The 18077-nt window shown below is 42.7% G+C and overlaps 2 non-coding genes across 2 annotated transcripts; both read left to right on the top strand.

Moving 5' to 3' along the window:
- Positions 1 to 3254: 3254 nt before the first annotated feature.
- On the top strand, positions 3255 to 3326 carry TRNAE-UUC (transfer RNA glutamic acid (anticodon UUC)). Its single transcript has one exon. It is a non-coding gene; the product is annotated as a tRNA-Glu (tRNA).
- Positions 3327 to 5672: 2346 nt separating this feature from the next.
- TRNAV-CAC (transfer RNA valine (anticodon CAC)) lies at positions 5673 to 5745 on the top strand. The gene has a single exon. It is a non-coding gene; the product is annotated as a tRNA-Val (tRNA).
- The last annotated feature ends 12332 nt before the right edge of the window (positions 5746 to 18077 follow it).

The raw sequence follows: 18077 nt of genomic DNA, 5'->3' as shown, positions 1-18077 counted from the left end.
TTGGCTCCTGCTGGTGCAAACAACTCTGAAGTCTTCTTGATGAGATTTTTACCAGGAAGTCTCTTAAATAATAAATACATTTGAACAGAATCAACACATCCAGAAAAATCCAAAGGTTAAAAACCCCTGGTAACACTCGTAAAAATAAAAGCTACTTTTATTGAAATGTATTATGTACCAGGCATTGTATATAAGGTATTGTCACGTTATCTGGTATAGTTCTCATCACCTCCACCTTACAGACAAGGAAATTGAGACTTATAGAGGTTAAGTATCTTGTCCAAGATTCCACAGTCTGACTTATAACTGCTGTGACCTTTATGCTGTGCTGCTTAACCCAATCATACCATATGGTGACCTGCACTGTCACATAGCATTGGAAATTACTTTATGGCTTTCTTATGAAAACTACTTCTAGCACTTGAAAATTTTCATATGCAGGGGGTAGGGTGGGTGAGGGGTAGAGGGCCGAGGACAGGAAGGGTGGTGTCGCCTGTGGTATATTTAGAGACTTTCTGGGGTTGAGTGTTTCCTGAAGATAACTACTCTACTTTTGTTGTTTTTAAACATTGATTCTTATAGACTGCAGATTTGGAGGGGTTAGTACTTTATCTTATCTGATCGAAACTCCTTTGGCACTTTCTGTATGCAAGAATACTGGCCAGAGAGGCAGCTCGCTGAGTGCTCAGGGAAGGGCACTGAACTGAGAACTCAAGACATGGGCCTCATGCCCAGCTCTGCTTCATAGTGCTTTTCCCCATCCGTGTTTTCTCCAGTACTGCCAGGGATGCGTTACCCAACAGATGTGGTGAAACCTGCATCTGCACCCCATGTGAAATTTGTCACTATAGATTAGTAAATAGCACAAGTAAGCCCGTGTTTACCTTGCTTAATCCACCCCTGAGTACAACAATAATCCCTGTCTGTCTCCTAGGGTTTTCACAAGGACAAAATGAAGTGATACACAATAGAGAGATTTATCTTTAAAGTGGACTGTAAAAATGGTGGCATAGGGCCAACGTCTCACCTCCTCCAACTTCACAAGGGTGAAGGAGAATTGAGATCAACAGCTCAAGGCTGATTCCTCTGAGGCAGAGGTCAGACATGCCTCCTCTCCCCTACCTTTTTACCAATTCTGACACCAGCCATCCCTCCCATGGCACTCTCTACTTCTCTGCTGGGTTTGATAATTCGTTGTAATGTCCACACAAAACTCACAGACAATACTCATGATTATGGAGTTTATTAGGGGAGTGCCAAAAAAGCCAAAAACCAAACCCAGTGCTGTAGAGTCGAATTAGGGAAGTAGCAGGTTGCAATTCAGAAACAACTCAAGATACAGTTCTTCAATCAGGACAGACTCTTCTCAGGCATGCCTGCAGGCATACCTTTCTCTGGCCCTTGGCCCCTTGGCCTCTCAGCCCTTTGGCCTGGCCTCTTTAGCTCCACTAAGAAGTGTCCAGAGGCAACCCACTCCTCCAGTAAGCCTTGGCCTCAAGGGGCTCAGCTTTCTCCTTCTGTGGAGCCAGGAAGCCCACCGTATCGCCTCCAGCCAATCTCCTGGTTCTACTGCCATGGCTGCCACTGCTTCTTTCTCTCTGTCTCCTGGGTCAAGGAGGTTCTTCAGCAAAGGGACCCTGGGTTCAAAGGACGTGTTCCACTCCTGTGTCTTCTTCTTGGTGGTAGTGAGGTCCCTTCTGTCTACCTCTGGGATGGCTCATTTTAAGCCTAGTGGGATGACAAAACTGACCAATTCCCTTATCAAGGTTCCGTATAACTTATTTGCATGGTCTCACCCCCATAAGGGTGCCATGTACCCTGTTTCCATTATTAGCCATCCAGTCCCTTTGGTGGGCCATAAGTACCTCAAGTTGCACCCAGTCATTTGGTGGGAGTTACAAAGACTATGGCTAGAAGGACCATATTAAGTAATTCACTGCATCACAATTGAAAACATACTATTGAATACAATTTTAAGGGATAAACGCATACCTGGTAATCCACTACCTTCAAACCACATAGTGATTGCTTGAGCTGTTGAGGTGAGACTACTCCCTCAAGAAACCTGGCAGTGTCCCCACCAGAGGGGAAGCCACAGAGGTTAAAAAAGAAAGGACTTGATGCTTTATGGATATGGTGGTAGGGAAGGTTTCTGTGCTTATTCTTCCAAGTGTGTTGATTCACTAGGGGTGGGATCCTGGGAAGTGAAAGAAGATGGGCTCAGTTTGAGAGAGAGTGACCTTAGAGCCAAGTGGCCATGAGGAGATGACAACTGGATTCATGAATGGGCCTGGTGGTCAGAAAAGTACATGTGCCCCTAATATTTACAGCTGTGGGCAAGAGTTCAAAAGGAGAACTTCACACCATGTTTAAATATTTTAAACTTAACAAATTAAGTTAATAAACAGTAAAATAAAATAAGATCTTTCTTCCTATCTTGACAAAAATACCTTCTTAAGGACTTGAGAGGCCAGGTTTGCATTTAGAATTATGGGACTCCTCACAGTTCCATGCCCGAGCATAGTGATACAAGAAGGGTTCACTATTCTCAACTCTGGCTCCTTCCTCACTGAGGGGGGTCTTGTGCAGGTGTGTAGGCACTTCATCTGCCACATCCAAGCACTGTCCTCACCTCTGCAAACAGCTGGCCTTTGGCCACTTGTTGATCCTTGGGTTCACTCATCAGAGGCCTAATCCATCTTCAGCAGTACTGATGGGGGAAGAGGCCTAATCAGACTCCAGGCATTTGTACAAGTTATTCACTCCTAGTTGCCAAGCAAGAGAACGTGGCTGGAAGAGTACAGCACCAGCTGGAAGTGTTCCCTTGACCCTGCACGTCTCTCCCCCTACACTGGGAAGGGGCACATTTAGAAGTCAGAAATATACCGTTTGGGAGCGGAGGGAGACAAGAGAGAGACATGTTTTCCTCAATCAACTATGGGGCAACTACAGAAGGAGAGAGAGGCTCACAGGATTTTGGAACAAGAACAAAAGAAACATGAGAAGCCCCTTTGGTCAGAGGGAGTCAGTGACAAAAAGGTTGTTGGAAAGATTTTTCCTCTTCCCTGGCTTGACTTGTGAAAACCTTTTCTCCAACTTTCCTGCCACTAAATCCTCCCACCGTCACTGCACCTAACACTTCAAAAACATTTCTTCAGCGTTTCCTGAAAGTTCCTAACCCGTGCTTGAATCAGTTCTAAGATATTTTTCTCGACGGTGATACCTGGAATCTCTCAGCGTTTTTTGTACACCTGTCCCTGGTGGTCTAGTGGCTAGGATTCGGCGCTTTCACCGCCGCGGCCCGGGTTCGATTCCCGGTCAGGGAAAGCAGTCCTACTTTTATTTCTTACTGAGGTTCAATTGCAGTAGCTGGTGCTGCTCCTGCCACCTCTGTTTAGTCCAAGCTCGCTAAGCGCACACCCCACGAAGCATCCCTAACATCCCGCCCTGAGGCAGATCAGCATCCAGGGAACAGGGAGGCTGTGAAGGATTAAAGCTCTAAATACAGAATAAAACCCTCACCTCATTGAGAATCACTGGTTTATGTTTTTTTCAGTACAGTATATTTAATTTTTACATGGGAGGTATTTCCAATGACTTCTAAATTGAGAAACATTTGATTAATAAAGACATAGTTTTAGTAATGGATGTAATTTTTTCCCAGTTCATTGAAATCCTAAAAGCAGTTAAATTCCAACCCAGGTAATTTTTATCAGATAAACTGCCTTTCCGCTGGTGGCTCAGCCATGCATCCCCAGGTGCCCCGATTAGGAAATCCGTCTATGCTTCTTGACGTATTTTAGGCATGGAATACCAACTTAATCCGTTTCGTGTTTTAAAAAAACGAGAACACATTTCTATGTGATAAAACATTAGTTAACTTTACCTATAAGTCAGGAGCTATAATAAATAGATCAAAAGGATCTTTTTACAATGCTAAGTTATATTACGACTGTCCTTGGCTCCACATTAACCTTGTCTCCAGGTTCTCAAAACTGACTTGCGAATCACCTGGGGGGAGTTTTAAGGCCGCAAAAGAAAAAAAAAAAAAAAAAAACGACTTGACTTCCCTGACACAGAATCGAACCCAGGTTCCGGTGGTGACGGCTCCTAGCCCCAAGACCGCCAGAGATAGGCGTTGAGAGTTTGCAGGTAGCACCCCTAGAAAAATATCTTAGAATTGATTCCGGCATGTGTTAGAAAATTTCAGGAAGGACGGAAGAAATGTTTTTGAAGTGTTGGGTGCGGTGACTGTTGGCCTGGTCAGAGGATGGCAGGAGGCTTTAATGGCTGGAAAGCTGGAGAAAAGATTGTCACAAGTCAAACCAGGGAATGGGAAAATCTTTCTTGCAACATTTTTGTCACTGACTCCCTCTGACCACAGGGGTTTCTCCTATTTCTTTCGTTCTTCCAAAAATCTGTGTGCCTCACTGGCTTGGACAGTTTCTCCAAGGTTTACTGATGAGATGCCAAGGCTCATAAAGGTTGCCCAGGAGCAGAAGCTCAGAAGAGACAAGGATCTTCTCTAGAGCCAACAGACAAAGAAAGCCTTCCCCTAGAGCCGGCACTCTGAATTCGACCTTTCAGCCTCCTAAACTGTGAGAATATAAAATTCTATTTGTTAAAGCCACCCTTTTGTGGTATTTCTGTTAAAGCAGCGCTAGGTAACTAAGACACTATTGCTGTCTCTTACCCTTTTCTTAAGTCACTAATGCCTTTCCTAAACTGAGGCTCTAGGACCTCCCCAAACTGTGGCCACACCCTTCCTCACCAGACGATTTCACCTTCAACACCTTTCAGAGTATGAGGTCATTTGACCTTGCTGTCATTTTCCACAAAGTATTTGGGGGGGGGGGGGCTGGGTACTACTCACAGAGATATTTGAACCCCTCCAGTCATGCTCTCTCACTCCAGCCTCTACAGTCCTTACTTCTCTCTCTTTCTTCTCCGTTTGCTCCCTGAGACAATAAGGTGTAGTCCCCAGAAGACCAGAAATGGTGTGAGAACTTCAAGGTGGCAGACTCTTCCTTGTCGTTAATTGGCTGTTCCACCTTAACAACAACAAAAACCGTTGCCATCAATCTCCTATCTTTAAAACAGTGTTAATAATTCCCTCATAGTAAAATTTAATTAAATGTGATAAAGAGTGTGAAAGTGCTTTCTAAATTTAATGCTGGGCAATGTAAGGTGCCTTTTTATTGTTTTGAGCATCCTTGTTTCCCTTACCTTGGTCAAGTCTGTCACTCTCTTCCTACCTGTAGTTACTGCTCGCTTGGCCACGGCAGGCCCTAAGTGCCAGTGGGTGACCTGACCCCTGGGCTGACCGTGCTTCCCGCCAAAACTTCCTTAGGAGAGTACAGGATCGGGAACGCTCCACCATGAGCATTTCCGGAAGCCTGCAACGCTGCCCCACGAATTTAGGGTGTTTTAACTAGCCACGACCCTGACTGGGGCCCCCAAAGTTTCCTGAGTAGGCACTATCGAGTTCACCGTGCGCTGTAGGCATGATTTCCTGCTAGCAGTCGCAGACTGACAGGGCTTGTCCGCTTAGTCCCTGGCACACCCATGAAGCCCAGCTGTGCTTGGTCGGCCTAGACGCGTTTCTCGTGAGCGGGCACTGTGATGAGCTGTTACATTTCAAGAGCAGCTTGCACAGTACAAGCTGCCGGCTGGTTTCCGTAGTGTAGTGGTTATCACGTTCGCCTCACACGCGAAAGGTCCCCGGTTCGAAACCGGGCGGAAACAGTAGGAATTTTTCTTTCCTGCCCTCCCCGGGTTCTTTTCGAACCCCCTAGAAGAATCCACCGGGATCATGGTGAGAGCCTGCCCCGCTCCCCCCCAAATCCCGGTCCGAGGCAGATTGCAAGGACACAAGCACAGACCCGAGCGGGTCAAGCGGCCCCCAGCTGCGAGCCCGGAGCAGCGGCGGGCTAGGGCACCCCTGGCGGCGGCGGCTGTTCGTGACTCTGTCCCTCGGAAAAAGTGAGACTTTTGAGGCCAGTTCGGCCCCTTCGGTTTCTGTGTTGTGTCTTCTAACACCGGAAAGGCGCTCTTCGCAGGTTGGGAGCGGGAAATGGCCGCTCAGTGAATGAAGCCGTTGGTTCGGATCAAGTTCTTGTTCAGGGCCAGGTCGTGAAAGGCCGGTCCCTTTTTCAGATCCTGCTCAGGCTCCGGCCTCTTGGGCTGGGACTGCGACGGGTCCTGTCTGCCGGTCTCTTCGAGGCAATTTGCAAACCTGTATTAGGCCTCGGAATCGACTCCACCGCAACGGGTTTTTGGGGTTTTTTGGTATTAGGCCCAACTGTGCCAAATGATTGTCTCTCTTTAAACTGATGGCGGGTCTCATTGACCCGGTAGTCCAGAGGAACTAAGGAAATGTTGTTGAGGAGCCAGGTCACAAGTCACCCTGCTCTATCACCCCTACCAAACCTGCCTTTAATGTATTTCTTTTCTCGATTTAAGCAGTTCTTATCCATCCAGTTCTCAGTCGCGAAAATGGGTAATTCTTTCTCCCTCCCTCCTCTCAGTCTCTCCCCAGAGGGTTCTAAATCAAGTGGAAACAATGTATATTTTCTTTTAATTAAAAAATTATACTTACAACTGAACAAAAAAATGGGCAATTTGAACAGACACTTCACTAAGGAAAATATACAGATGGCAAGTAATCACATGAAGAGATGTTCAGCTTCATTAATCATTCAAATTAAAACTACAATGAGATACCACTAGAGAAATTCAAATTGAAACTATAATGAGATACCACTACAGACTAGAATAGTTAAAATTAAAATGACTGATCATACCAAGTTGCCTAAAATGTGGAGGAACCGGAATGCCCATACACTGCTGGTGGGAATGTAAAATGGTACATCCACTTTGGAAAACAATTTGGAAATTTAAAAAGTTGAACTATGACAATATAACTCAGCCATTCAACTCCTAGAATTTTGCCAAAGATCGAATAAAGGATATGTTCAAAGACCTAAACATGAATGTTCATAGCAGCTTTAGTTGCAATAACCAAAAACTGGAAATAACCCAAATGTCCACCAACAGGTGAAAGATAAATTGTGGTATATTCACACAGTGGATACTATTCATCCAAAAAAAAAAAAGGCAGCTGAATGTTGACCAAAAAAAAAAGCACCTGCTGTATGATTTCATTTATATAAAATTCTAGAAAATGAAAAACCAATCTATAGTGACAGAAAGCAGATTAGTGCCCTTCAGGGCAGTTCTACTCTGTCCTATAGGGTCCCTATGAGTCAGAATGGGTTTGTTGGCAGTGGGTTTAAGGATGGGGAAGCAGGTGTGCAGGCAATAGGGAGGGATTAGGAAGCTACACAAGGATATTTTGGGGTGGCGATGGGTGTGTTCATTATGGTAATTGTAGCAGGGCTGCATTATGGTTTTCATTGACTCTAGACACTTTTACCTTTGTGAGCCCTTTCCTTCATAGAAAAGTATTTTTAATGTTAAAAATATTTTAAAATATGTTAATATGAAATATTTTATAGCTGCATTGGTATAAAGATTAATGTATTAATATTACACATTAAAATGTTTTCTTCAATCTAAAAAATCTTTTTTTATTTTGAACTTAAAGGATTTTGAATTTAAAAGAAATTAAAACATTTTTGTGGACCCCTTAAAGGTATCATGGGCACCACACCTACTGTGCCTAATGGGTAAATTGGCCCTGGATTGTGGTGATGGTGTTACCCGATTAGGGTCTGTGCCCTGGAGCAGTCCAGCCAATGAAACATACTCCAAGTCAGAAAGAGTGAGAAAGTTTATTAAGGAGATGCATACATCACAGGGGACCCAGCAGCAACACAGGCTGTCTCTACGGAGTCCCAAAGAGCAGTTTTACATTAGAGTTTATAAAGAATCTTACAAGGGTTACAAGTGTCTTTGTAGTCCCCCTCCAGACATTTCTTTATTAGGCTAAAGTCATACATATCTGTTACCTGGGCTCCAACTTTCCTGTGGGGGTTGGATGCCACAGGTAGTCAGGACAGAACAAAAGGATATTTGCATCAGTTTAAAGCAAAGAACAAAGTCATTAACATTTGGTCAAAACCAAGTCATTAATAGAGGTAATGAGAAGGAGGCCGGCAGAGGAAGAACAACTCACAGGTTTATCTCGGCCTTAGTTATGTTAAGCTCTCAGTTGCCCGTTTTGAAAAAGGAGAAAACATGCTGGGTGGTATTGGGGTCACAATGGTTCCACAGGTGTATACATGTGCTAAAACTTAACAACTTGTACATTTTAAATATGTTCAGTTTATCATATGTCAATTATGCCTTAATAACCAAAACCCAAAAACTCATGCCGTTAAGTCGATTCCAACTTATAGCAACCCCATAGGACAGAGTAGAACTGCCCCATAGGGTTTCCAAGGAGCAGCGGGTGGATTCCAACTGCTGACCTTTTGATTAGCAGCCAAGTTCTTAACCACTGCCCTAACAGGGCTCTGTGTCTTAATATAGTTTTTTTTTTTTTTTTAGTATTTCCTGGAAAAAAGTAAACACATTGTGAAGCCTGTTCTAGAGACTCATATAAATACATATGGTAAAGTTTTTTTTTTCATTTTAAAAATTTTTTAAGAAAAAAAATTACACTCACAATACTAAATAATTTTTGGGGGGACCTCAGGTATACTGTTAATGTCAGTTCATCGCCTTCTATCAGATGAGTGGGTGCAAGGCTTCTCTCATGTTTTACTTGTTTTTGTATTAACTTACTATTTTCTTTTATTTCCATTTCTTACTCCCACACCCTCCCTAATGTATCTTGATATGTATCTTGAATTTGTACATATCCTTGTAAAATATGTATGTGCTTTATGTGTAGTTATTTCTTAATTTTGCACATAATTTTCTACTGAGCATTGTGACTTTATGGTCTACCCATGTTGCTGTGTTGCACATCTAGTCCTTTGTTTCTAACTGCTGTGTATAATTCCATAGTAGACACTCACTCCATTTTCTTTTTCCCAAGGTACACACCAAGTTGTCTCCCAATCCCTGTTCAGTGCAGTGAATTACTTAATATGGCCCTTCTAGCCATAGTCTTTGTAGCTCCCCCCAAATGACTGGGTGGTTGTCATTGTTATGTGCTGTCAAGTTGGATCTGACTCATAGCGACCCTATGTACAACAGAAGGAAACACTGCATGGTCCTGTGCTATTCGCACAATCATTGTTATGCTTGAGCTCGTTGTTGCAGACACTGTGTCAATCCATCTCATTAAGGGTTGTCATGGATTGAACTGTGTCCTCCCAAAATATCTGTCATCTTGGCTAGGCCATGATTCCTAGTACTGTGTGATTGTCCACCATTTTGTCATCTGATGTGATTTTCCTTATGTGTTGTAAATACCATCTCTATGATGTTAATGAGATGGGATTAGTGGCAATTATGTTAATGAGGCAGGACTCAATCTTAAGCCAATCTCTTCTGAGATATAAAACACAGAAGGGAGCACAGAGACATAGGGACCTCATACCACCAAGAAAGTAGTACCAGGAGCATAGTGCATCCTTTGGACCTGGAGACCCTGCATTGAGAAGCTCCTAGTACAGGGGAAGATTGATGACAAGGAACTTCCTCTAGAACTGACACAGACACCCTGAATTTGGACTTCTAGTTTACTAGACTGTAAGAGAATAAATTCCTCTTTGTTAAAACCATTCATTTGTGTTATTTCTGTTATAGAAGCACCAGATGACTGAGTCAAAGATCTTCCTCTGTTTTGATGACCCTCTACTCTACCAAGCATAATGTCCTTCTCCGGGGACTGGTCCCTCCTGATAACATGTCCAAAGTATGTGAGATGAAGTCTTGCCATCCTTCGTTCTAATCTAATGCAAATTCTGGGTGTATGTCTTCCAAGGCAGGTTTGTTCATTATTTTGGGACTATGCAAATGAGGTACTTGTGGCCCACTAGAGGATTGGGTAGCTTGCTAATAATATAAGTGAGGTGCATGGCATCCTTGTGGGGGTGGGGCCATGCAAATAGGGTATATGGAACCCTAATGAGGGAATTGGTCAGTTTTGCCATCCTGCTAGGCTTAAAGGCAGACATGGGGGAGGGAAAGAGAGGAACTGTAATAGGGAAGACAGCAAGAGAAGGTGGTGCAGTTGTAGCAAAAAGGATAGCAGCACAAGACAGTAGGAACCAGAAGACTGGTGTGATATGGCTGTGGTGGGGCTTGCCAACCCACGGAGCTAAGAACTCTAACACTTGCCCCAGAAGGCCCCCAGCAGGACCCGGCAGCAGCAGATGAGAAGAAGCTGTCCCGATCAGGTAACTGCGTCCTGAGTTGTTCCTGTTATTTCCAAGTTGATCCTGATCCCGAGTTGTACCCTGTTATTTCCCTAATAAACCACTTAACTTGTAAGTATGGTTGGTGAGTTCCGTGAGACATTGCAGTGAATTACTGAACCCAAAGATGGGAGGAAGAATACCTGGGGGGGGGAGTAGTTGATGTTAGAAACGATGGAGGGATACAGCAGTTTGGAAAGTTGGACATTCAGCACATCTTTAACCTCTGCCTCATGGGAACCAACTTTATGTTGACACTTATAAAATACATTGTTCATTTAAATACTGAGAAGCTTGATACCTTGTCCAAGGCCATAACCAGCTGGGGATGAAATTGGATCTAAGAATAAAGGTCTTCAGTTTACTCTTTCAGGGTTTAAAATTTTTTAATACTTTACAATACTTTTATTACAGAAGAAATATGTGCTTATTTGTAACCAATCGACACAAATGTACAACAAAGCGTTCTAAGAAAAACAAAATATAATAAAACTGAGGAGTCTAAAGAAAAAGACACATATAACTACTTCATTGTAAATTAGAAAAAATACAAATAACAAAAAGTAAAAAGAATAGAAACATGCTGGTGGAAATATTAATATTAATTATTATTAAAAATTTAAAGTATTTAAACTAGAAACAGAAGTACATATGAGAAACAGAAATACACATTCACTTTTGCCCAGCAGCTTCATTTTTTTTAAATGAAGGTTTACAGAACAAACTAGCTTCTTATTAAACAATTAGTAGACATATTGTTTTGTGACATTGGTTACCAGCCTCACAACATGTCAACACACTCCCTTCTCAACCTTGGGTTTGGGTTCCCTGTCACCAGCTTTCCTGTCCCCTCCTGCCTTCTAGTCCTTGCCCCTGGGCTGGTGTGCCCCTTTAGACTTGTTTCGTTTTATGGGCCTGTCCAATCTTTTGCTGAAGGGTGAACATCAGGAATGACTTCATTACTGAGCTAAAAGGGTGTCCAGGGGGCATACTCTTGGGGTGTCTCCAATCTCTGTCAAGCCAATAAGTCTGGTCTTTTTTTCTTAGTTAGAATGTTGTTCTACGTTTTTCTCCAGCTCTGTCTGGGACCCTGTCCTTTGATCCCTGTAAAGCAGTCAATGGCGGCACCGGGGCACCATCCAGCCGTGCTGGACTCAGTCTGGTGGAGGCTGTGGTAGTCATGTCCTTCGCCTGTGTCCTTGTTTTTTTGCATTCTCCATTGCTCCTGAAGGGGTGAGACCAGAGAATTGCTGCTCACAAGCTTTTAAGTCCCCAGACGCTACTCACCAAAGTAGAATGTAGAACATTTTCTTTATAACTTATGTTATGCCAATTGAGCTAGATTTCCCTGTGACCATGTTCCCTACAGCCCTCAGGCCAGCAATTCAGTCCCTCAGGGAGTTAGGATATGTCTATGGAGCTTCCATGACCTTGTCCTGGACAAGCTGCACTGGCCTACCCAGCACTGTGCACTGTCCTACCCTTCACCAAAGTTACCACCCATTGTCTATTTAGTGTTTTTCCTTCCCCACCCCTCCCCTCCCTCGTAACCATCAAATACACATTCACTTGTACTCAGCAACTCCATTGATAAGAATCTAGCCTACTGAAATAAAACCACTGATACATGAAGCCAAATCTACAAATATGTTCTACACGACATCGTGGTGGCAAAAAAGTGGAGACGCCTTGAATGTCCATTAATAAGGGAATGGTTGAATAACTTATAGCATATCCCTACTATCAAATATTATGCAGTTACTTAAAAGGATGAGCTAAATCTCCCTATATATATTCATCTGGTTCCATTTTATTGGGCATTTGCAATTCCTTTGGGCTTTTGAGCCTCTGAAGCTACTTCCATAGTTATGGAATCACAGCTTGAGGAATCCCCCACCTTGTAAGATAGAGCTTTCCTCCCATCATAAAAAAGAAACTAAAAATGCCAGATAATTTAATTGCAGCTGGAAACTGCAGATTAGCCCTTTCAAGACCTGTCGGACGTAAGGTATCCCACCCACTTTTTATGGCTCCCGAGTTCTTTGGAGAGGGAGTAGCCCGATTTTAATGCGTTTAGCCTCATGGTGGAGCCTTTCGAAATGTGGGAAACTAAAAAATCCTGAGTGAGAGCCTCATTTTTGTGTAGATTGAGCATTGTCTTAGGTGATGCCTACCGGATGTATTGATTTTTTAAACTTTTGACAGGTTTGCCTTTATTTTGTGAGATAAACCTCCTCACTGTTTCTCAGTTACCGTGTTCTCATGGAGACGCTCTGGTGGCACAGTGCTTAAGTGCTCAGCTGCTAACTGAAGGGCTGGCAGTTTGAACCCACCAGCAGCTGCGTGGGAGAAAGACATGGCAGTCTGCTTCTGTAAAGATTTACAGCCTTGAAAACGTATGGGGTAGTTCTGTCCTATAGGGTCGCTATGAATTGGAACCGACTCAACAGCAATGGGAAATGGGATGTCCTTCTGAGAACGTACTTATCATGAGAATAAGCTATTGCCAGTCTTCATTCAGTCATAGTGGCCATTTTCTCCTTTATGCCATTCATTGTTTCTAGGTGTTACTGGCTTCCTTCTTCATGGTGAATAATTCCTTTCCAACCTTCAAGAGATTGGAACTCCTATATTATTCTTACCTCGGGTTCAATCTTAGGGCCCAATCATTTCTTTCACATGTAGCAGGTGGAACACACTGCTGTGAGCAGTTCTGTAGTATTTAATACAGGGCAGTCGTTTCTGCTTCTTGGCTGTCAGTTCTGCTTTTGCAGTAATGACGAATACATAGTAATTTTCCTGAGATTCAAAATAAACATGCAGGGCTCCTTGTTCAAAATTGTTAAGAATTTTAAGACGACAACGCAGAATATTAAATCAAGAGCAGGCCTTCTAAGTTCGGGGCCCTGTGAGACTGCACGGGCCACACACCCGTGAAGCCAGCCCTGCCAGCACCAGTGAGTCAGACATGCAAGCTGTAGTGGTATGCCCAGTAGCGGTGGCAGTTGAGTGTGGCAATTCTATGAGGTGATTTTTTTATTCTTGACTGCCAGGAATAACTTAAAATCCAAGTCTAATGAATTCTCCAGACTTCCCAGGAATTATATGAACTACCCAATTTCCTTTAATAAATTACTTTTCTGCTTAATTAGCCAGCGTTGGTTTGTGTTGCTTGCAGTTAAGGACTCTGATACCTTAATGATATATTAAGTGAAAAAGGAAGGTTAGAGAGTAATGTGTTTAATAGAAGAAGAGAAAATGATCTGGAAGACTACGGAACAAGCGCTTAAGATTATTTAGCGGCAGAAACTGTTCCCTGACATATTCTCCCCCTATTTTCCTGATAGTATAGTTTTTAGTTGAGTACACGGCCTTTCAGAATAAAAATTCTGTTTCCTAGTCTCCTTTGCAGCTAGGTATGACCATGTGACTAATATCAGGCCAATGAGCTGTAGGTGGAAATATCTTTGTATGACAGTGTATTAATTTCCTAGGGTGCTATAACAAAGTAACACAAAGTAGACGGCTTAAAAACAACAGATATTTATTTTCTCACAGTTCTGGAGGCTGGAAGTTTGAATTCTGGGCGTTGGCTGGACCACGCTCTCTCAGAAGGCTCTGAAAGAAGATCCTCTCCCGTCTCTTACAGCTTCTGGTAGCTCCAGGCCTTCCTTGGCATACAGCTGCAGCATAACCCCATCTCTGTCTCTGTGGTCACGTGGCTGTCTGCCGTCTGTGTGTGTCTTTTCTCCTCTTTTATAAGAACACTCATGTTGGATTAGGACCCACTTGACTACAGTATGACCTCATGTTAACTGATAACATGTTCAAGACCTTATTTGCAAATAATGTCACATTCACAGGTACCAGGGGTTAGAACATATCTTTTTGAGGGGCACAATTTAAACCATTAACAGCTTCTAGGATCTGCTACGTGACCTTTGGATCCACGGCCATCTTGGGTTATGATGGAATGTGGAAGAGTGAGCTGGCAGGAGCCTAAGACCCTGAGGTTTTCCAGCAGCAGAGCTGGCCTAACCACCCTGGACTGCATACCTCCAGACCTCTCTCTTTTCTTTTTTTTAAATTATGGTAAAATATATATCACAAAAAATTTGCCATTTCAACCACTCTTAAAAGTGTACAATTTGGTGGCATTAATCACATTCACCATGCTGTGCAACATCACCACTATCCCATTCCAGAGGTTTTTCATCACCCCAAACAGTAACCCAGTACCCACTAACTCCTCATTCGTCCTCCTCCCATCCCCTGATAACCACTGAAATCTTTTGTCTCTATGCATTTACCTATTCTAGCTATTTCATATAAGTGAATTAGCTTTTTCATTTTTGAGTCTGACTTATTTCACATAGCATAATATTTTCAAGATTCACCTGTATCATAGCATATATCAGAACTTCCTGTTTATGGCTGAATAATATTCCATTGTATGTATATACCACACTTTGTACACGTATTCATCCACTGATGGACATTTGGATTGTTTCCACCTTTTGACTATTGTAAATGCTGCAACGAACTGCAAAGAGATTCGAGTATCTCATTGAGCCTTGCTTTCGATTCTTGTGGGTATATACTTAGGAATGGAATTGCTGGGTCATATGATAATTCTTTAATTTTTTGAGGAACCATCAACCTGTTTTCCACAGCAGATATGAATGAGGGTTCCTACCTCTGGATTTTTACATGGGAGCAAAATAAAAGTCTATATACTTTTATGCCACTCTTTATTTTGCATTTTTTTGTCACTTGCAGCCACAGCTTTATTATTATTATTATTTTGCTGAAGGAGAATGAATTTGAAGTGTGTGTGTATGTTTCTTTGTACATCTATATATTGTCTGATTTGTTAGGAGAGTGTATTCATTCATAATTAAAAAAAAAAAAAAAAGACTCCTAAAATTGTGGCTAAAAGACCCAGATTCTAAGTCTAGCTCCAATATTACTTGCTATGGCGTTGGGCAAATCATTAAGTTTCTCAATATCTTAATTTTCAATATTTTCCAAATGAGAGAAAATAATTCAAATATTCTCTTAAAGTACTTGAAAAAGGCAGACAAAAGCAACAATGTGTATGACATGCAGAGTTCTGCAGAATTTGGGCTGAGAAAGTTTCTTCAGGTGCTCCATGAAAAGTAAGTCCGGGGGTCAAATAGGCTGAGGAAATGCCGAATATTAGATTCCTCGCCCATCCTTGAAGAGTCTCCATGCACGTTAGGAAACTAAACATGCAGAATTCCCATAGAAAAGGAACCTGCTTCATTTTTTTTCACCCAATCAGATTAAATGACAGAGATTTAAGATTTTAGGGCTTGGGCTTTCAGGAATAGGCCAGTTTGGAGATTTGCCAGACACCTGGGTTTGTAAACTGGTTTTGCAACTTAGTAGCTGGGAGATCTTGGTCACTTTGTTGTTGCTAGTTGCCATCAAGTGGATTTCCAACTCATGGCAGCCCCACGTGTATAGAGTAGAACTGCTCCACGGGGTTTTCAAGGCCCCTCTGGGTGGGTTCAAACCACCAACCTTTCAGCTACCAGCCAAGTGCTTAACAGTTTGTGCCAGCCAGGGACTCCTTTAGTCAGGTTGTCGTTAGGTACCATTTAGTCGTGACCCCATGTGACAGAGTCAACTGCTCCATAGGGTTTTCTAGGCTCTAATCTTTATGGGAGAAGATCACCAGGTCTTTCTCTCACGGAGCCACTGGGTGGGTTCAAACCGCCAACCTCTCGCTATTGCACCACCAGGGCTCCTTTGGCCAGGTTAGATACCCTTTATATGCTTCAGCTTTCTCATATGTAGAAAGCACAATTTTTATTCCCATTTTACAAGGAGTTGCAAAAATAAAACACATTTTAATTGCTCAAAAAAAAAAGATGATGCGGATGTGTGAGATAACTAGCCTTTTTAGGAAATTACAACCCTGTGACAAAGGAAAAAGGAAAGGTTTGAGGTAGGATGTGCTCAGGCAGGAGGTATGAATAATGACTGAGTGATTCAGGAATGTAAAAAGGAACAACACAGAGGTTCTGGAGAGAAGTGTTCCTCCTGGTCCTTGTTAAAATGAGACATCAGATCTCATTCCAAGGTAAGTCACTGGTACCTAACTTCATTACTCCTTGACAGGCTTCAGTAATGTCCACATCACTTTTTGTTACTTTAGGAGTTATGATCTGGGGGCTGGCCTTTAGCAAACAACATGTTTGGGGAAAGAGACATCCTTTCCCCCTGACCTATCTGGAAATTCACCTCTTAAAGGCAGAAAGTGTAGGCGGACAAAAAACGGTGTGGAAATTGGCAGAAATAATTATTCAAATGAGTAATTTCCTGGACCGCATTCTCAAGCTACGTATATAAAAGAACAGGGCTTCAGAGCTGAACTAAGGAGTCAGGTTTTATAGAAGCAGAAAATTAATTTAGGAAACTGGTTTATTTTTATACTCAGTGTTAATTTCTTTTTGTACTGATAATGTTGACTTTTACCTGAACTCTGAGATACTGGAAAGCAGCGGTTAAAGAAATCCCTTCACCCTTTGTGGTCAGGAAACGGCTTACTGCAAATAACCACCCTTATGACTTAGATAAGACTCAGGTATGACCACTCGATCACCTTTGACAAAAATCTGTTGCCGTCAATTCCGACTCCCTATAGGACAGAGTAGAACTACTCCATAGGCTTTCCAAGGCTGTAATCTTTACGCAAGCAGACTGCCACATCTTTCACCCCTGGAGCAGCTGGTGGGTTTGAACCATTGACATTTCATTTAGCAGCCAAGCACTGACCTGCACCACCAGGGCTCCTTAGGCCAGACATAAACCAAAAAAATAAATAAATAAAACTTGTTGCCATGGAGTCAGTTCTGACTCATAGTGACCCTAAAGGACAGAGTAGAACTGCCCCATAGAGTTTCCATTGAGCGGCTGGTGGAACCGAACTGCTGATCTTTTGGTTAGCAGCTATGGTCTTAACCACTGCACCACCAGGGGCCAGATACACACCCTCCAAATTCCCATTCTTTGCCTCATAAATCAGTAATTAAATTGCTTGTCTCCACTGATCACTCAGAAACAAAGTGCTTTTTAACCAAACTTGGTTAAGCTTTTCACATTCCCACAAGTCCCTGAACTTTGGCTCACTTTCAGCCTAAGCCAACATGCAATGCCTTCTTAAGGGCCCCTTCTGGAGAATAGGCTGGCCTCAGCAGAAAACATTCTGATTTACTGTCTGATGATGTCACCCTTTTATTCCACTTCCCCACACACCTGGGTTTCTTCTAGACTTCTTAGTGCTCAGTCTCTATAAAAGAAAAACGCTCTTTCCCTACCTCTCAGAGACGATTGCTGATCTTACAGTCAGTGTTAAGGCTATGATAATAGACTCTTTCTGAATAAAGCCTTTCTCTATCAAAGTCTGCATTTATTTGATAGTATTTTCACAGAAAATTGTACAGGGGTTGGGGGATTCATGCTGAGGTGGGAACCAACAAACGCTCTCTACGGACTGTAAGACCACAGTGTGACAGGGAATGGGGAAGAATGGCACATACTTTGAGAAACTGGAGATGTTAGGAGAGTTTTCACTCTTACAACTTTCATCCTAAGTGAGTTCTCCAATGAATAATTTCTATTATGGGAGGTGAGATGAAACCTAGGGTAGCTCAGGACACAACACCTCCAGAGGCTACTTTCAGTGTGGGCTAGTCTCTGCCCCCTCTCTACCAGGAA

This window comes from Elephas maximus, chromosome 3 (genome assembly GCF_024166365.1).
Source record: "Elephas maximus indicus isolate mEleMax1 chromosome 3, mEleMax1 primary haplotype, whole genome shotgun sequence".
Classification (NCBI taxonomy): domain Eukaryota; kingdom Metazoa; phylum Chordata; class Mammalia; order Proboscidea; family Elephantidae; genus Elephas; species Elephas maximus.
The sequence above is the reverse complement of the archived record's forward strand: the minus strand, read 5'-3'. Positions and strand labels throughout refer to the sequence as shown.